Raw genomic sequence first — 21,795 nt, 5'->3', positions numbered from 1 at the left:
TCAAGGTGGTAAGTTGTTTATAGATTGTTTACAGATCGTAAGAGACTTTGTCCAAACTGTAGTCAACACTGGTCTTGATCAATGGTGGTAAGTAGTCTATAGACTGTTTACAGATCGTAGGAGAGTTTGTCCAAACTGTAGCCAACATTGGTCTTGATCAAGGTGGTAAGTAGTCTATAGACTGTTTACAGATCGTAAGAGAGTTTGTCCAAACTGTAGTCAACACTGGTCTTGATCAATGGTGGTAAGTAGTCTATAGACTGTTTACAGATCGTAGGAGAGTTTGTCCAAACTGTAGCCAACATTGGTCTTGATCAATGGTGGTAAGTAGTCTATAGACTGTTTACAGACCGTAGGAGAGTTTGTCCAAACTGTAGCGAATGTTGGTCTTGATCAATGGTGGTAAGTAGTCTATAGACCGTTTACAGATCGTAGGAGAGTTTGTCCAAACTGTAGTCAACACTGGTCTTGATCAATAGTGGTAAGTTGTTTATAGACTGTTTACACATATCGTAGGAGAGTTTGTCCAAACTGTAGTCAACACTGGTCTTGATCAATGTGGTAAGTTGTTTATAGACTGTTTACAGATCGTAGGAGAGTTTGTCCAAACTGTAGCCAACATTGGTCTTGATCAATGTGGTAAGTAGTCAGTAGATTGTTTACAGATCGTAGGAGAGTTTGTCCAAACTGTAGCCAACATTGGTCTTGATCAATGTGGTAAGTAGTCTGTAGATTGTTTAAAGATCGTAGGAGAGTTTGTCCAAACTGTAGCCAACATTGGTCTTGATCAATGTGGTAAGTAGTCTGTAGATTGTTTACAGACCGTAGGAGAGTTTGTCCAAACTGTAGCCAACAATGGTCTTGATCAATGGGGTAAGTAGTCTGTAGATTGTTTACAGATCGTAGGAGAGTTTGTCCAAATTGTGGCCAACATTGGTCTTGATTAATAGTGGTAAGTTGTTTATAGACCGTTTACAAATCGTAGGAGATTTTGTTCAAACTTTAGCCAACAGTGGTCTTGATCAATAGTGGTAAGTTGTTTATAGATTGTTTACAGATCGTAGGAGAGTTTGTCCAAACTGTAGCCAACAATGGTCTTGATGAATGGTGGTAAGTAGTCTATAGACTGTTTACAGACCGTAGGAGAGTTTGTCCAAAATATAGCCAACATTAGTCTTGATCAATGGTGGTAAGTAGTGTGTAGATTGTTTACAGATCGTAGGAGAGTTTGTCCAAACTGTAGCCAACAATGGTCGATAGACTGTTTACAGACCGTAGGAGAGTTTGTCCAAACTGTAGCCAACATTGGTCTTGATCAATGTGGGAAGTAGTGTGTAGATTGTTTACAGATCGTAGGAGAGTTTGTCCAAATTGTGGCCAAAATTGGTCTTGATCAATGTGGTAAGTAGTCTATAGACTGTTTACAGACCGTAGGAGAGTTTGTCCAAACTGTAGCGAATATTGGTCTTGATCAATGGTGGTAAGTAGTCTATAGACCGTTTACAGATCGTAGGAGAGTTTGTCCAAACTGTAGCCAACATTGGTCTTGATCAATGGTGGTAAGTAGTCTATAGACTGTTTACAGATCGTAGGAGAGTTTGTCCAAACTGTAGTCAACACTGGTCTTGATCAATGGTGGTAAGTAGTCTATAGACCGTTTACAGATCGTAGGAGAGTTTGTCCAAACTGTAGTCAACACTGGTCTTGATCAATGTGGTAAGTTGTTTATAGACTGTTTACAAATCGTAGGAGAGTTTGTCCAAACTGTAGCCAACATTGGTCTTGATCAATGGTGGTAAGTAGTCTGTAGACTGTTTACAGATCGTAGGAGAGTTTGTCCAAACTGTAGCCAACATTGGTCTTGATCAATGTGGTAAGTAGTCTGTAGACTGTTTACAGATCGTAGGAGAGTTTGTCCAAACTGTAGCCAACATTGGTCTTGATCAATGTGGTAAGTAGTCTGTAGATTGTTTACAGATCGTAGGAGAGTTTGTCCAAACTGTAGCCAACATTGGTCTTGATCAATGTGGTAAGTAGTCTGTAGATTGTTTACAGATCGTAGTAGAGTTTGTCCAAACTGTAGTCAACACTGGTCTTGATCAATGGTGGTAAGTTGTTTATAGACTGTTTACACAGATCGTAGGAGAGTTTGTCCAAACTGTAGTCAACACTGGTCTTGATCAATGTGGTAAGTTGTTTATAGACTGTTTACAGATCGTAGGAGAGTTTGTCCAAACTGTAGTCAACATTGGTCTTGATCAATGTGGTAAGTAGTCTGTAGATTGTTTACAGATCGTAGGAGAGTTTGTCCAAACTGTAGTCAACATTGGTCTTGATCAATGTGGTAAGTAGTCTGTAGATTGTTTACAGATCGTAGGAGAGTTTGTCCAAACTGTAGTCAACATTGGTCTTGATCAATGTGGTAAGTAGTCTGTAGATTGTTTACAGATCGTAGGAGAGTTTGTCCAAACTGTAGTCAACATTGGTCTTGATCAATGTGGTAAGTAGTCTGTAGATTGTTTACAGATCGTAGGAGAGTTTGTTCAAACTTTAGCAAACAGTGGTCTTGATCAATGTGGTAAGTAGTCTGTAGATTGTTTACAGATCGTAGGAGAGTTTGTCCAAATTGTGGCCAACATTGGTCTTGATTAATAGTGGAAAGTTGTTTATAGACCGTTTACAAATCGTAGGAGATTTTGTTCAAACTTTAGCCAACAGTGGTCTTGATCAATAGTGGTAAGTTGTTTATAGATTGTTTACAGATTGTAGGAGAGTTTGTCCAAACTGTAGCCAACAATGGTCTTGATCAATGGTGGTAAGTAGTCTATAGACTGTTTACAGACCGTAGGAGAGTTTGTCCAAACTGTAGCGAACGTTGGTCTTGATCAATAGTGGTAAGTAGTCTGGGTCATGATTGCCCCTTCTGATCTCGATTGCCGTTTGTGATCACATTACATTTACAATTTAGCTCGCATATTCACTTCAGCATGAACTACAAACCAGTATTATTTAACATTCATTTTTTTTAATGAAAAAAGTATTTTAATTTATTGATAAAAACCACTATTTGCATGTGTAACACCCAATGTCAAGTATATTTTTCCCCTGTTGTCTTCTTTGTATCTTATAGGTTTTCACAAAGAATTGTTATAATTTCTTTGGATTTGTGGATTTTTTTTTTAGAATTTCTTATATATTTGTTTATTTTTCACCTGATGTCTTTCATTGTTTTTTTTCAGTGGCAATTATTACTGACCATTTAACAACTACCTTTGTCCATTCGTCATGCCCCCCCCCTTGCTGCTTATATCAGTATTGCCATTGGGAATCAATTTTACTGGCAACCAAATCACTATTGAAGTGAATTTCGAGATGAGTAATTTTCTGTTATATTTTTTGTCTCGCCCACCAGAGGTGAAGGCGAGACTTAGGGATCCAAATGTCGTCCGTCCGTCCGTCGTCCGTCTGTCGTCCATCCATCACAAACCCAATGACACATAACTCCACAGCCGTAAGTTGCTTTTCAACCAAACTTGGATGGTGGATGGACTTGGGGGACCTGCATGTTATGCTGCAGTCTGAGGTCACATGGTGAGGTCAAAGGTCATTTTCAGGTCAACGTTAAAGTTTACATGCAAGACCCTCTTATGACACCTAACTCCGCAACCGTAAGTCATTTTTCAACCAAACTTGGATGGTAGATGGACTTGGGGGACCTGCATGTTATGCTGTAGTCTGAGGTCACATGGTAAGGTCAAAGGTCATTTTCAGGTCAACGTCAAAGTCTACATGCAAGACTCTCTCATGACACCCAACTCCACAACCGTAAGTCGGTCAAAGGTCATTTTCAGGTTAAAGTTTACGTGCAAGGCTCTTATGACAAGTGTTATTCTATCCCGGTTATTTCACAATGAAGTTTTGATATAATTCTCTTGCGTGCACTCGCAGATCATGATATTTCTGGTTATTTTCATAAGTGGGCGAGACACAAAATCGCTTTTGCCTTGTTTCTTCTTCATGATCAATGTTAAATTAATTGTAAATTTCTTCAACACTGCATGTTTTGTATTTCATATAAGCACCAGAAAAGGCCTAATGACCTTATTTTTTTGGCAGAAATAAAAAGAATGACTTGTCCTTTTTTCAAATTCAGAAAAGGTGATGAGAACTTCTGACCAGACATCCAGCAAGCACATCTGCAGGCGGGCGCCATTGACGTTCAGATATGACTAATTAACCAACCTTAGGATTAAGGTCAGGGATTTCATATCATCCTCAACAAAGAGATGACTCAGTTTAACTATTAATTGGACCACTATGTGTTATCAGTGTTTGTGAAACTTGAGGCTGTCAATCCCAGTCAGTTGAATGATGCACATTGTCTGTGTCAAAAGTCAACTCCAGTAGCATACTGAGTGATGCCAATAGATGACATTTATATAGTCAGCATTAATTCATCTGTCTGCTACTTCAGGGTCTATATCACAAAGCTTTATAATCAATCCCATCACTGGTTTTTAATATGATCATTCAGGGCGTTTTTGTCTCGCCTGAACAAAATTCTTATTTTTGTTAAACTTGCCCACATTTCTTTATTTATTCTTCAGTTATATTCAGACTCAGTACATATGATCATTGGGTGATACCACATGTGTGACCATGAAAATGATGGGTCAAATGTCATCTACAGGTCAAAAGTTCAAATGATATTCGGCCGTGTCCATCTTTTTTAGAAGTTTTTGTTCAAATTGCTCTTGTTTCTTTTTATCTGCATTAATTATGTTTACACTTGGTACATATGATCCTTGGTTGATACCACATGTATCTTTATGAGGATGATGGGTCAAAGGACATCAAAGGGTCAAAAAGATCATATTGATCGCAAAATCAGGTGAGACTCATTTTTAAAACAACATTTGGTGTATGAAGTGAATAGCAACTGCTATTAGATCTTGTGTATACAACTTGTTATGGGGTCTTTGATCTAAGATTTAGGAACATTTCCAAATTTAATAAAGCTTTTTTTAAACGTTTTTTCACTTTTGATGTCTTTTATCTGACAATTTTGTTGAAGTGACATGATGTGTGTGGTGCAAACAAATGTAGGATAAAACTATTGTTTTTTTTCTTCAAACCTATTCAAGCTTGTACAGTGATCCAATAGGATACATTAACAGCAGATGTCTCAATAATTCTGAAATTGGAGGAAAGAATATAATGGTTACCATCCTGACCTTGTTTTCATATGATTTTCCTTATTTTTGATAACTGCACAGTTCTAAGGTAGATGCTTTCTCTTATTTTTGAAACTGCAGAAGGAAGGAGTGGTATCATTTTTTCTATGTAATTTTAGCAGATTTTTTGTGTTTGTGACATACTATGTATTAGTGGGCACAGGTAGATACATGACATCACGCTCTTAACCTGTTGACAACTGAATTCTGTGGTTCCCATAGACTTTTTACAGGTATCACTCGGTTCCAGTTGGCAATGGGTTATAATGGAGAAATGAAATGATAGGTCATCACTCAAGGTTTGTTGCTCACCATGGGGGCATTTCACAAAGATTTAAGTATGACTTATGGTCAAATCGTGTCATGAGGACGTGCACTACCGTGTATCTATCAATAAGATCGCGCGTTGCATATCATGTACGCATCAGCATTTCAGTGCGACTTCAGTCATACGTAAATCTTTGTGAAACACCCCCATATCACACAAAAGCAATGCCTGTTACTTAAAGGAGACACCCGAAGAATCCAAAGTATTTTATAATGCCTTTTTGTGGTCATCATTGTAAAGGGGAAGTATTACTAATCAGATATATAACTTCACTTTTCAAAATAGTGATTAGAGTTTGCAGAAATCAGCTCTCAAAAATGATTTATTTTCATGCCATATTTCTGCCTTCCATCGGTCCTCTTGCGAGCTCCAGCTGAGTGACGTCACACAATGAGCGTGAGCAGCTGAGCTGACAACAGCCCATTGAAGACGATCTTTCCAATCAGCGTTTTTTGCTCTTAGAATTGTTTATTCCTCACAAGATTGGTCTTGTTATATAGATAAAAGTTTGAATTTACTGAACAGTGAAATAAAGTGCACATTTAACGTATTTTGGTAACCGATATTTAGCTTAGAAAAAATGATTTTTTTTCAAGAAATATATTTGAATAAACAAAGCATATTTTCACTTAGAAATCACACTTGCGACAAATTAATATTATAATCAATATAAAGCATAGACATTCTTCGTCACGACTGAAAAAAAAATTATGAAATTTCATTACGTAATAAAGTCAGGAACCACAAAATAACACGGCAATATCCATCGCGAAATGATTGAAATTGCAGTTGAATTGCCGAAACATGATTAGCCCACAGCGGCGAGCGGACTTTGTTTCATATATCTTAAAAGCCAACTATATAGAAGGGAATGGTCTGTGGCCAAACGTGTTGGCCATCGTTTTGTCGTGTGCGAGGACCCTGGTTCAAAACTCGGATTGAATTTTTTTTTTTTTTATTCCTTCTCGTCCCTACCCAGCTTTTTTTTCTCTTTTTTTTCTTGTGAAATCCTATTCAGACCTGTATTTATCAAATCTTACTTAATTGCTGCTTTTGATTTTCAAGTTCTTGATTCGATTCTACTCTTATTTGGGATGGGAGGGGTATACAGGATGAGTTAAAAGTCAAGTCCACATCAACTAAAAATTATTTGAATAGAGTAATTTCCCTTGCTGTTTTTACTCAAAACAGTCACAAAACAATGATATGCAAATTAGTGTTGTCACTCACATCACATTCGTTTCTAATTTTTTTGTGGCATTTTGTTTTTTAATTCTTTGCAGATTTGAGTATAGGAATTTCTTCATCCGAACACAATAGGTTACATTTACGGAACTGTAACTCTAAATGTTATTTGGAGGAATTAAAATCCCTCTGAAAATTTTTCAGAAAATAATTAGAAAATTAAATATCTAATCTACATGTCATGTAAATATATCAAACAACAAAATACAAAAGAACTTAGTGCATGTGACATAATCGGTTAGTGTAATTTGCACATCGACACAGATGAGCATATCATTGTTTTATAAATTAGGCAAAATTTCTCAATGTTAGAATAGTAATTATATAAATTTGAATCAAAGATTTTATGAAATTTCCTGCAATATCTTATTTTTCTTTAAATTCAAATGAATTTTGGATTGTGTGGACTTCTCCTTTACTCTTAATGTAGGGAATGCATAGCAATATTTATCCAGAAACAAAATTGTCTTAAATATGCAAATCTGTAATTGGGCACATGTTCACTTTTCTTTCATCCAGGCCACTTCCTCACACCCACCAGGCTTACAGTCTTAGAACAAAAAAATGATGAACCATCACACAACAGCACACAACATTCAGTGCTTCACAATAAATATTTCACTTCTGTTCATACATGTACATGCAATAAATATTGTGGAAAACAAATAAAAGGCATACCCATATTCAAATACCGTTTAAAAGGACAAATATATTATACCTTTCGAGAAAAATCAGCACGTTAGATATCTGATAACAAAACACAATTATGGGGCACTGCAAGAAACTTATGTTCCATTGCAAATCAAGCGTAAGTCTTAAATTCAGATTCAAGCGTAATAAGGTCGAGTTGCGACCCGGGGGGGGGGGGGGGCACTCGACCAAAAAAGCGTTGGGGGTGTGCCGCGGGCGAGACAAAAAACGGGGCCCTTGGAGCGGGCTTATTGTAAAAAGGAGGGCCATCGGAACGGGCTTCGGAACGACAAATGTTTGTGAAAACGGGGGTCCTTGGAACGGATCGCCAGCGTGAGAGCGCGTATGCATCCCTACGGAACAGTCATGCGTGCATGATGCAGCTAGCGCGGCCTCCGCCGGGGAGCTCTGCGGCCGCTTTTCACCAAAATTGCAGCTCATTCAACGCGATCGGAGCCGCGTAACGAAAAATATGCGAAGCTTTGGAGCGGATTTCTCTCTTCTTTTTTCTCGATAAGAAGAAAATGCTATGCCTTGGAGCGGCATTCTTCTTTTTCTCAACAATTCAAAAATGCTATGCCTTGGAACGGAAATTTGAGTGTAAAAATGGGGGTCCCCTCCGCGGCACATACCCACTATGCATTATATACTGAGTGCCCCCCCCCCCCCCCCCCCCCCCGGGAGTTGCAATAGCAGTTCAACTACACATGTTTGTCTTTAATCAAAGGACTTACCCTTGATTTGGGACGTGTGATTGATTAGAAAATTTCTTGCAAAATGCCCTAATAACATTAAAATTGTTTTTTTCGTTTTAAGTTGTGTGTTCTTATTTTCGACAAGCTGTATTCCTGTCCAAGTCAATTTTTTTAGTTCTCTCCAAAACTGTGCTCAAAATTGTTTCCAAGATCGATAAAGATCAATTTTCTGTTGCATCATTATCAGTCCAAAACATGCACCGTAGCTCCTGGAAAGAGTGAAGAAAAAATGGCTATATCCAAATCAGTAAGCGGACATGATGGAATCTCCCAGATTGAAGTAGCGAGCAGAGACCAGAAGTCACCAAAGTCAGCAAGTGTGCAGATCTGTGTGTAGAAGAGAGAAAAAAATAAAGAAATAATTTAAATAATCAAATCAAAGTATGAATTTCATTATCTTGATGATTGATGACGTGTGGTGGCATGTAATTCCCGGTCAACAACAAATAATAGTAGGTTTAGACACCTGAAAAATTCCACTCAGAACACTGGTGCTCTACCTCAACGCTTAAGTGATGTTTGTGTAGACCCCACTTACCGCTCAGCGGTAGTGAATCACTTGAGGTACGGTACTCTGTGTCATTACAAAGAGTGCATTTATCTTCATTGTTTTATGTTGAAGGCACTACGCATTCATTATGTAGAAGCACTCTAATCAGAAAGAAACAAACAACAACAACAAAGAAACACCAGACTCTAGTTTTGGCCAGGAATCAGCATGATCAGGGTAACCACTGCTGAAAATTTGTCTTGCTTCATGACATCGGCATTATGGTGATATAATTCTGTGTATCTGGATGTATACGATACAGGGCCCTCCTGAGCATAAACGCATTGGGTACTAGACCTGTGTATAATAAAAACTTAAACATTTGGCCTTATCGTGAAAACATTCGGCCTTATCGTGAAATTTGGTGTTTGTGCGTTCGTTGTGTACAAAGTCAATGGGAGTGGATCATCGCCGTTGACAAAATAAACGGCAGTGAATGGACTGGTGACAAAAACTACGATAATGCCAAACATTCCTCTGAAACAGCATATTTTCAGCCATGGTTCATGCCAGTGCTCCTAAATAATTTAATCGCCTGAGTCCTGACCAGTTTATTTAGAAATCTGACTGAAGTCTTTGTGAAGAAAAATCTGCTGGAATTGTGCAAAAACATTATTTCTAAAATAAGGACTTTTTAATTTTAATAGTAGTCATGCCAAAATGCATGATTCTAAAATTATATCAGATCTGTATCTGTCATCTGACCTGAATGCATCGTCAGAACAAGTACAGACTACAGTTTCCAAACATGCTTACCTTGACTTTTGACTGGATCAAACAGCGTACCCGGTAACCTGCATCGGCAGCAAGTGAATGGGACCGTACAGCTTGGAGTTTTTGTCTCACCTGCGAAGCAAAGTGAGACTATAGGCGCCGCTTTTCCGACGGCGGCGGCGGCGTCAACATCAAATCTTAACCTGAGGTTAAGTTTTTGAAATGACGTCATAACTTAGAAAGTATATGGACCTAGTTAATAAAACTTGGCCATAAGGTTAATCAAGTATTACTGAATATTCTATTTGGCCCGAATTCACAAAGGTGGTTTCTGCAGAAACCATGGTTTCAACCGTGGGTTTTGCTGATTTTGCGATTCACAAAGGTGGTTTCAAATGAAACCATGGTTTCAACAGTGGGTTTTCGGCATGATTTTGAGTCAACTGTTTTAGGTGGTTTCAAACCGTGGGTTTTAGGAAAACCATGGTTTTTAGGCAGATTGACCAATCACAGAACAGTATTTCGGTACATGCTGAGCTAGCTAGCTGAGCAATTGTGCATAGACGACGAGAAATAGCTTTGCACGAAATGAAGAGGAGCAAAGCGTTTAATATCGGTATTTGCCGAGCTGTGAGAACATCGTAAGTAATTTACCATTTTATAGCGACGATGAATGTTTTTTCTACGTCTGCATGTATTTGTTTGTGAAGAAATATTATAATTAATGCTGTAAATGCATGCAGAGTTAAGAGCGGAACGGTGGACTTGGGATGGGAAAAGCATTATCGCACGCAAGTTATTTTCCAGTCCCACGCGTGTAGTTTTGTGTCCTGTCAAAAGATAACGAAGAGCTGACCCACCGGCACTGACTCGCTCAGCTCGGGAGAATTATGATATCTTGCTGCATAGCGATAAAATGACAAAGCCGCCCAAGTAGTCAGACTTTCAACCACAATTGTGCAAAATTAAAAAAAAAATTATTCTTAATTTTTACATAAGCTTAACTTGATATTAATTTTTAGTATCTAGGCTAGTCTGATTAAAGTAACTGCATGCACAAAATTGCAGACATCCCCGTTTAAAACAGCATAAAAAATATTGGGTCAATTTTTAGTGAATGGGAAAACACTTCCTGTGTCTACCTTAGATCCTGTCACTAAGTAGTCTAGTGATCACAAAAAATATTTTTCGAAATTCACATATTCAGATCCAACTTGAGAGATGTAGAAGATCTAGCCTTGCGCCTCTCTGCTCGAGGACTCTGAATCTGATATTTTTTATAATTTTTTTTTCATCGTGAAGCCGTAGCCCAAGTTAGACACGCTAGTCTAGGCCCTGGCCTTGGGTAGGCCCTAGGCCAGGGCTGTGTCAGTGTGTGTCGAAGTTGGTAAACAATGTTAATGATGGAATCCCCTTCCATATCCACATCACTGCCAATTTGTTAAATACACTGAATTTAATTTTTATACCTTTTTTACACCTTATTATTTTATATAATAAAAGGAATAGATATTCTATAGGGCCTAAATAATCAGATTGATCTGGTGGCCATTGCAAAATCTTCCCATCCCTTGCTGCGCACTGCGTAATAAAATAGGCTTGACTGGCTTTGTTTACATGATGTAGCTACAATACGATGAGCTACATTATGAAGCACCGTAGAACAATTAATTGAATGGATTATTTTAACAAATCACCCCAAATGATAATAAGAATTTACATTTTGGTTAGAAATCTGGCAGGTTTGAAGAGATGTTGAATTATGTTTCATGTCCATTAGATTTAAAAGTAATTTAATGTAGATCTACCTGTACTTTGTTTATTTCCGCAGTAAATTTTTGAATGGATGAAAACATCTTACAACATGCACAGGCTGTCCTGAGAGACTATTAAATGAGGATTGTTAGAGAGGTATGTTCATATTTTTTGTTGTTTCTATGTGGACTATTGTCTATTTTCTAAATTTTCTCTTTGTCACCGTCTAAAAAAATTTTTATCTTAAAATTTGTTGTCGTAATAAAGAACCATTTATTTTGATCAATTTCAATCTTGGTTGATGTACACATCTGACAGTGACTGAATTGATTTAAATTCCGTGTCACATGGTCATAGAGTATAATACCTAAATGTCAAATATGTGTAGATCCAGTTGATCAATTTAAATTTAACTTTATGAGAATGGCGATCTGATTAGGTTTTGGGCAAAAAAAGTCAACTGACCAAATATGCAGATTTAAAAGGTAGGCCTATTAATTTCAACAGTACACAGTAAAGGTAGTTAAGAATACAGTTTTTTTTTCAATGTTTAAATATTTTCTTTTGCTTCTCACTCTAACTCAATAGGAATATGCCAACAAGAACTGCAATGAGGAGTCGTTGACAGGAGGAAACTTTTTAAAAGAGACCACACACTACCTCATCAACATGCTTGAAGATGATCTGAGCCTGAACCCTGAAGAGGGACAAAGGGCCTCGTGATAGACTACCTTTCTCTCTGCAAGTATTGACAATTCTGCTTTTGCATGCTGTATTTTTTTTATAAAAAAGTTATATGACAATAACATCTCAAGACAAGCCTAGTGTATGCAAATATTAGTGATATTCTTGTAAGAAGGAAGACTCAATGTAAAAAGTGATAATAAATATTGGCAACTGCCTGTTTTTAATTTACAATGAACTGAGCATATGATAATATAATCAGAAATGTAAATTAGAACTAATGTTTTGTCATCCATTGTGGACAGATTCTTCCAAATCCCTAATTAACATTAAAGAAAAAGAAAGGTTGCATCATTATCTTGGTTATTTGAAAAAAGTATTGCATCAGCTATGCTCAATGTATGTTTGTCACACAAATGTTTATGGGATACGGATAGGTTTAGCCTTTAGACCAGTAAAGTGATTTTTAAAGGATTCCATATGGGAACCAGTCTTTTTTTTCAAATTTTACAATGTAAAGACAATAGAATAGTTACATTTTGTTTTCTCTTTGTCATCTAAAAAAATAAAAATAAAAACGCAGAGTAAGATGCAACTTCTGGCAATATATCTTCATTTACAGGATAATTTCAGGGAATACGTGGTGATGAGGCATCAGTGTTGCAATCATCTGTTTGTGAGACTTGATCAAAGATGTTTCGCAAGCCATAGCAAGAAAAAAGAGGTTTTGTGAGAACTTCAACAACCAGAGATTGTGTGAGTGATCGATGGGACCCATGTCTATACAAGAATTCCTGGAGGGAAACAAGCCTTGTACTTTCCTGAAGGGCAAGTCCACCCCAACAAAAAGTTTCTTTGATATAATAGAGAAAAGTCCAATGAGCATAACACTGAACATTTCATCAAAATTTGACGTAAAATGAGAAAGTGTTGACATTTTGAAGTTTTGCTTATTTTCACAAAACAGATATATGCACATCCTGGTCAGTATGCAAATGAGTGACAAAGTAACATTCTCCACTCAGTGTTTCTTTTTGTAATATACTAGTATCATGATTTTTTCCCCCCTCATAATGTGTATAAAGTACAGGTGTAACATGGTTTGATTTCTCCCTGAAACTGTTGTAAAAAGCCATTGTGGCAACCTATACTCAATTCGATGAAGAGTTTTCTCATAATTGTGAATTCTGTAAAAAATCAAGCATTATGATATATTTCTACAGAAGAAACAGTGATTGTGTGACATAGACTTGTTTGCATATCACCTGTTTTATCACTTGATTAATTAATTTCTTATTTTACATCCTATTTTGACGTTTTCAGTGTCATGCATGTTTTATTTATCTCTATTCCATTCACATTAACTTTTTTTTTGTACAGTGGACTTGCTCTAGAACAGGTATTTTTTGTAATGTACAAGTAAGAATTTCATTATTTATTTGTGTCTTTTTTTAACACTTTTTTAACAGGGGTGGGGGGGGGGGGTTAAATCAACCTCCCTTGAGATCTCTGCCAATGATCACATGAACGCCTTGAAAATTGGTATGATAATAGTGGGGGATGTCATGTGCAATGCAGTTTGGTTAATTTTTCCGAAATCGTCAGATCTTTTATATTAATTAATTATGCTAATTTCTGCATAGATCATACTTTTATACCACTGATAACAATCAAAATGAAAAAAAATCCTAGATTGAAAATGAATTTCTTATGTATATCTTTGTTTTTCAAACTTGTTATTTGCCAAAATTATAGCAGAACATTTTTTTGAAGCATAATTATGCTGAAATCAAGTAATTTCACCTGTGAAAGTAAAAACAATCATGTCCAAATGAAGAAGATGAGAAAATTCAACATTGACTTTGTACACAAAATCACGTTTTGGAGCAATTTGGGTCTGACATGCACTTATGTAATGTTGAGTAAATTCCAACAGCATGCCCATGCATCGTAAATTTGATCTTAAAAGATTTTCAAGACTTCAAAGTAAAAAGTCGGCGAGTAGAACGGTCGTAAAATTTCGCACAGCGGAATGGTTGTGGAATATGTTGAGGGAGGGGGTTTCACCCCACCACCATAGTTCTATGCCCCCTCCCCGGGTTTTAGGGTTAAAAGCCTAAAAGAGCACATTATTACTAAGAATTTCACATGAATACAAGTATTTGAAATGAACTTTCATCAGATTTAGTTTCTTTCACAGACTACATGTATCTTCAATTATTTTTTAATAAAAAAAAACACTATTTAATCAGGACGCATCAAATGCAAATTCCTCATTTACTTTTTCTTGTAAAATATTCTCACATGATTTAAATTGTCTATTTCAAATGCTTAACCCTAAATAGACTGGGCTATTTCGACGCCTAAGAAGACTGGGGGGGCTGATTCAGCCCCCCCCCCTTATGATCTCGGCTGTCGATCGCGATGAAAATTGGCACACGCGTTACCCATGGCATTATCTACAAAACTATAACATCAAATTCTGCAAAAATCTCATGTCTCATTAATTATGCTAATTTATGCGTAAAATCATAAGTTTGCTCTAATTAATAAAATAATGCCCCTGAAATGCTAATTTTTGTTTCACATACTCTAGATAGGCATCTGATCAAATTGATTTTTAGAAAAAATTCAAAATCACATTTATTTTCTGATGTATTCTATTGTTTTCTAAATTTCTTATGTATTTCTTTTTGTTTTTCAACTTTTTGTTTTTTATTGTTTTTTCAATGGAAATTGTCAGGGACTTTATTTTGACCATAAAAAATATAAAAATAATTGATTTTAAGCAGTAAAAGGAAAAATAATGATACATTTATGAATTTTGGCTAAGAACACTATTTGCATTGGATTTGTACACAAATTCACGTTTTTGAGTAATTTTGGGTCTGCATGCACTAACGAAATGTTGCGTAATTTTGGAACCGCGTACCAGGGGGTCACAATTTTGGTCTCAAAAGTTGCGCGAGACTTGAAAGTAAAAAGTCAGCGAGCCACGCGGTAAAAAAATTTCTCGCGGCGGATTTATCGCGAAAAATGTTGAGGGGGGGGGGCTGAATCAGCCCCCCCCCAGTCTTTTTAGGGTTAAGATTAGAACTTTGATTGCACACAGAAAGTTATTGCATGCCCCAAAATATGCAAATGTGTCCATGAGGGTCATCAATTCTAATTGCTCTTTCTTTTTTTTGCATCAGTTGTGTTTACACTTTGCACAGATGGGGATTAAATACCATATGCATGTCCAAGAGGATAATAAGGTCAAAAAATCATATAGCATACACTTTAGTTTGATTGTGATATCAGGCGAGACTGGTAGTTCACCTTGTTTTGTTTTTTATGTATTATTTTCAAGTGTCCCCAGGGCAACAGCCTAGCTAGGGCAACCAGGGAGCTAGGGCAACCAGGTAGTCTTATGAGTAGAGCTCAACTCTGGCAAACAGGAAAACACTAGCTTGGCCTGGCACATGCACATTTAGGGAGCATGAATGAAACAAATTAAAAGGGCAATTAATGCATTTTCTTGGAAAAAATACAATTTCAATTGACCCCCAATTGAACCAGGTAGCCTAACAAGTAGAGCTCGACTCAGGCAACCAGAAAAATACCAGCTAATTATTAACAATAATAATTATTCATTTGGGCCATTATTTTATCGTAATACAAGAATGATGTGGCGGTATATCAAAACTTAGACTATTATTTCACAAATGTTTGTAATTTTGCAATATGTTTTTGAAATGCCAATGGAGTATTAGATTTTCAGTGTGTTATGCAAATTAAAGATATACAGAAAAGATAAAAGAAGAGTAGTCTTTTGCCTTTTTTCTGATTTGGACGAAATAATCATGAAGATGATCAAGATGACTTTGGTGGTGATGAGGATGGTGTTGCTGATGGTGACAAGTGTGGTGGTGGTGATGATGAGGTTGATGATAATAAAGATGATGGCGATGGTGATGTTAGTGTTGATGATGATGGTAATATTGATGACGATAGTAATGATCATCCCCCTCTCATCTACATCTCTCCTCTTATCATCTCCCTTCCTTACCATCTCCATCACTCTATCCTTTCATCTCTCATCTCCATCCTCAGTTCCCCTCCATCACCCTCATCACCTCCATTCCTCTCATTTCCATCCCTCCCAACATCTCCATCTCAGGAAAATGCATATACACAAGATAGAATTCAACAGTCAAAATACTTGTTTTGAAATATAATATCCCTCTGTAAAGTGGGTTTTATATTATTTGCCATATAAAGTTGAATAATTTACATAGTAAACACTGTATACTTAACCAAATTTGCATTTTTGAAAGTGAAACTGAAAGATTCATGCACACTCAGTGGATGTGAAAGTTTTCAGTAAAATTGAATTTTTAAAAATTCCAGGGGGGGGGGGGTGGGGGCAACTGCTGCGTAGAGCCATGCTTTTGAACACTTTGGGGACCTGGATTATATCGTCCCAAGCCGGCCCCCATGTATGTTTTCCCCTAATACTCAAAGTAACAGCCACGTAATAAGCATTGAACTCATTCTTAGCTGTACACCAGAGAAAATTAATATAAAAAGAAACATTATTCATAGTAAAGCTGCAAGAAAACTTCAAGAAAAAAAATCAGGGGAAAAACAAAGAATTGAAAGGGGCAAAATGAGATCAATTCATCCATGTTATTTTAATTTCTGTAAAATAAATAATGCTAAGCCCTTATTTTTATTGATCCCTTCCTTCAGCCTGACATGCCCACACAGCTACACCACAAACATATTTGGGACCGGGGCAAAAAACGCACGACCCCCCCCCCTGCAGTGCCTGTGCATGTATATGTGTACATGCAATTTTAGATTGAATGATGAATCGAACATCTACAAGTCAAATTGAAGCCTATTACCACTTAAAACCAAGCTACACACCATGGAAAAAAATATACCATTACAAAATTATTTATTTTAAAAAAGTAGAAGGGCAGATGATCCTATGATGTAAAGTTTCATCTAATTTTGTCTGAAGGAGAGCACCAATAGACATTCTCCTTTGATCAATGTCTGAATTAACAGGCTCAGTCCTACATGTACAACATCGTTGGAGTAAAGTACTCGGCCAATCTCTGCTCTTTGACTGCACATGCACACTTCCATTAATTGTGGATATCTTCGGGTCTGGAGCGCCCCGGCAGCTACGGGGGCCGAGCTACTGATATTGCGATGAAAAGCACCGAATCTTTAATCCGTTTTTTCGCTACTCACGATCAGAGAGAAAGTTGACAAACCTCAACAAATCGGGCATCTACACTGAGTTTTACTCTTTCTATGAAGAAATTGAGTTAAGGGAATACAAGAGAGTCTATCTTCTGCGACAAAAGTGAAGAAAATAAATTATGATCACAAAATTAAGTCAGTTGTTGAGCGGGGACCGAGTCGATCACCAATACAGTATACAGCAGCTAATACAGTACATCGTACGCGCACTAGCGCTAGCTAGCTGTACCTGGGAATCGCAAGATACTAGTAGCTAGAAGCGCATAAAATTACACCTTTTTCAATTTTTTATATTTCAACGAAAAAAGTTGTAGCAATTGAAGAATCAGACCGTATTGCCACTTCTGCCAGTGCTAGCTGTAGAATGTAAGTTTTCAGTGAAACTGAGCATGCTCAGTACGTGCTAAAAAAGGGGAAATCCCTGGTTTTGAGGTAAAACCCATGGTTTAAACCATGGTTTCATTTGAGTCCACTGTTGAAACCATGGTTTCATTTGAGACCACTGTTGAAACCGTGGGTTTTAGAAACCATCGTTTGTGAATCGCAAATGTTAGAAACCATGGTTTTTGAAAAACCATGGTTTCTAAAACCCACGGTTTCTGAAAACCATGGTTTCAAACGAAACCACCTTTGTGAATTCGGGCCTTAGAGTTTCATGTCACATGACCAAGGTCAAAGGTCATTTAGGGTCAATGAACTTAGACCATGTTGGAGGAATCAACATCGAAATCTTAACCTGAGGTTAAGTTTTTGAAATTTCATCATAACTTAGAAAATATATGGACCTAGTTCATGAAACTTGGACATAAGGTTAATCAAGTATCACTGAACATCCTGCATGAGTTTCACGTCACATGACCAAGGTCAAAGGTCATTTCGGGTCAATGAACTTTGGCCGAATTGGGGATATCTGTTGAATTCCCATCATAACTTTGAAAGTTTATGGATCTGATTCATGAAACTTGGACATAATAGTAATCAAGCATCGCTGAACATTTTGTGCAAGTTTCAGGTCTCATGATTAAGGTCAAAGGTCATTTAGGGTCAATGAACTTTGGCCGAATCGGGGGTATCTGTTGAATTACCATCATAACTTTGAAAGTTTATTGGTCTAGTTCATTAAACTTGGACATTAGAGTAATCAAGTATCACTGAACATCCTGTGCGCGTTTCAGGTCACATGACCAAGGTCAAAGGTCAATGAACTTTGGCCGAATTGGGTGTATCTGTTGAATTACCATCATAACTTTGAAAGTTTATGGATCTGATTCATGAAACTTGTACATAAGAGTAATCAAGTATCACTGAACATCCTGTGCGAGTTTCAGGTCACATGATCAAGGTCGAAGGTCATGTAAGGTCAGTGAACTTTGGCCATGTTTGGTTTTTTGTTGAATAACCATCATATCTCTGTAAGTTTATTGGTCTAGTTCATAAAAAGTGGACATTAGAGTAACCATGTATCACTGAACATCTTGTGCGAGTTAGAGTAGTATTCAAAGTCAGCACTGCTGCTATATTGAACCGCGTGATGCAGGTGAGACGGCCAGAGGCATTCCACTTGTTCAATATTCAGAGCAACACAACGAAGACTGTCGAGTGGACAAAATCGGTCTTTCCAGTTCACAATTCAATAAAAAATGGACAAAGTAACACAGTTCTGGGCTCTGGTTCTCTTATAGTCTGAAGATGTCGAAATCGGATATCACAACACATGAAGAAAACGGTAAATTCGAAGAAAAATAGAGACCAGGAAGGTGCATCAGTGTATTATGCACAGAGAGATAGTGTGAAGTCGATCATGTGACGTCATTATTCTTGACTGTTTTCGATCGCGTGAATGTCTGCCTGGGGGCGGCTGGGGGGCTGAGAAGGGTCTCTATTAATTTCATTTCTTGCATTTCCACGACATCTGTAAGACTTTTTAGTGACATATTTGTGTATAAAAAGACAAGACCTTTCCATTCATATATAATTTGTCTATAATCATCACTTTCGTGAAATTTTCTTTGTGTGTATACTTTAATGAAATAATTTGTGATATCTAATCTTGTACATTTGCTTCTCTACTCGTTTTCTGACATACTTTTGGTGTAGTAGTTGTCTTCTGAACTTAAAATGAGATGACCTTTGAACGCTTGCCTGTTGTTACAGAAAAGGTGAGGGATTTAGTTCACCATATGATTAACTGTTAGATATGAAAAGAGAAAAATAAGAGTGAGAAGTACAGTATCTTTCAGGATACAAGGCCCGGGGGGGGGGGGAGGCAGTCAAATGTATTGCTGTACACATGCGTGACCAAATTATTTCCAAACACCCCCTAAACAAGTGTTTTCTCTGTGTGCAAAATAACCCCCTAAACAATTTTTTTGCGGGTTTTATTTACACAATTTAGCCTCTAAACAAGTTGCTGCCAGAGTATGACCTCGGGGGAGGGGGGAGGGGAGACTTAAATAGAAAAAATACCCTAAACAAGTTTAGCTAGTCTAAAAAAAAAAACATACCCTAAATACGTTTTACCATTGACCAGTCTTTCAAAACCACCCATTTTCTTAAAAATCAGTGTTTTTGATACCCTTAACAAGTGCATATGCAGCCCGCGTCCAAAACTGAAAAAAAAACACCCGTTTAAATGCGTTTTTTTGTACAGCAATATATTTGACCCCCCCCCCCCCGATACAATATGTCTACTAGTGTTGAATAGGACTTTAAACCAGATGAGATTGATGACCTGGAGCAGAAGAGTAGATGGGTTGAGAAGATCTGTTAGGGTTGAGCGATGACGGGCAGTCTAGTTGCCTCAATGCATTTTACTCTACTTTATTATATCTATTACTCAATCATCCAATTGTCATTTTCTAGACTAACCAAACAGATAACCGTTAACTATACACCAATCAGTTCGTAGTTACTTCATGGGCAATTTTGGTCAAATGACCTTTCATTTCTTTCATCATGATAGGCAGATTTCAAAGCACGATATTACGTAAGCTTGCCTAACATAGCAGGATGAAAAAATTGAATAGACCAGGTGACTAGAATAGCACACCAATGAACACTTAATGAAGGTAACTGTTGCATTCCTGCTTTGAATGCATATCTTAGCATGTTGCACAATGTACTTGACAAACTGTGAAATACCAGTCGTTTGTGGAAGCATTGTTGTTTTTTGTGGATGTAAATGAAAACGACAATTCAAAAGAATATATGAATAATCAAGACATCAAAGTTGGTGCTTATCTCATTAGATTTTAAACCACCATGTCACTTTAATACAAATGACCTTTATCATGCGTGGAATCTTTTGATCATGGGCAGAAAGGAACTACGAACTGGCTTATTACCTGAGTGAACATCAGTGTTTTGTCAAAGCATAAAGTGTATTTGAAGAAAAAGAAGCTGCATTGGTGAAACTGATAGCCTTTATTGGTATAACGTTTATGTGTATAAACTGTATAATATTTTAGAAGGTTTTATTAAATAAAATTTTAAAAAATTATATGCATCTTTTATGTCCATTGTTTGTATGATAATATTGATATGTTACACTCGTCGGCAAGGAAACCAAGACCTCGTTCCATTATTGTGAAACTAACTTCCTACAAGAAAAAGAAGGAAATTCTTCAGAACAGGAGAAAGTTGAAAGGATCTGGAATCTCCATAACAGAAGATCTTACTGTCAGGAATCAGATTCTTCTTGCTCAAGCATGAAAATGTGAAGTTGTACAGTCAGCATGGTCTTCTGATGGCCACATCTTTGTTCTATTGCCTGCATCTGGAGGAAAATCTGTTACAAAGATAATCGCAAATGAAGAAGATCTGAAGAAACTAAAATAATGAAATGAAGAACATTGACTATGAAAAAATAATGAAAGAATGAACAGAATGTACTATGATGTAAAAGAATTTGTTTTAATATGTACTGAACATTGTATTTTTTTCTTTTCTTTTGTTGGTCTCTATTTGGAAGTAAATGAAGTCCTCAATTAAAGATGGAGTAAAGCCTTATCAGGGCATTAATTTATTTATTTTCCTGATTGTATATGATATATTAAAGAATTCTAATTGACAGATTGATGAGAAAGTAAAATAATAATTTTTTTTCTGATTTGGGTTTTATTCCGTTTTTTTAATGAGAAAATTAATAAATTTTATTTTCACAGATTGTAAGTAAGGAACAAGTCATGGAGACTGAATTTTTAACACATTTTTAAAACATGCAAATTAGTGTTTTGAGTCTGGAGTAATTTTTAATTTCCTATCTTATAACTTTCATGAGCTATAATTATTTTGTCTGCCCTCATTTTCTTTGCTACTCATAAACAAATATTGTCCAAGCTACTCCATATACCTTAGTTTGAATTCTACTTTTGATCTTGATTTTTTTTTAAACACCTTTTTTGTATTGTAAAGGCCTCTAGTGTGAATGAGTGTGTGTATGAATTGCAATACTACTTCTTCTACTCAGTCATGGATTTGTATTGATTGTATCTCAGATATTCTGCCATTTAATCACATTTGCGATGACAGTGAATTTCATTTCACACTTTATCATTACTTTCACATTTCTCAAAATATTAA

General features: G+C 36.7%; 1 long non-coding RNA gene across 1 annotated transcript; it reads left to right on the top strand.

Moving 5' to 3' along the window:
- Positions 1-10,078: 10,078 nt before the first annotated feature.
- LOC121430916 lies at positions 10,079-12,702 on the top strand. Its single transcript, XR_005972079.1, has 4 exons — positions 10,079-10,157; positions 11,348-11,427; positions 11,860-12,043; positions 12,578-12,702. It is a non-coding gene; the product is annotated as an uncharacterized LOC121430916 (long non-coding RNA).
- The last annotated feature ends 9,093 nt before the right edge of the window (positions 12,703-21,795 follow it).

The sequence above is a fragment of the Lytechinus variegatus genome, chromosome 17 (genome assembly GCF_018143015.1).
Source record: "Lytechinus variegatus isolate NC3 chromosome 17, Lvar_3.0, whole genome shotgun sequence".
Taxonomy (NCBI): Eukaryota; Metazoa; Echinodermata; class Echinoidea; order Temnopleuroida; family Toxopneustidae; genus Lytechinus; species Lytechinus variegatus.
The sequence above is the reverse complement of the archived record's forward strand: the minus strand, read 5'-3'. Positions and strand labels throughout refer to the sequence as shown.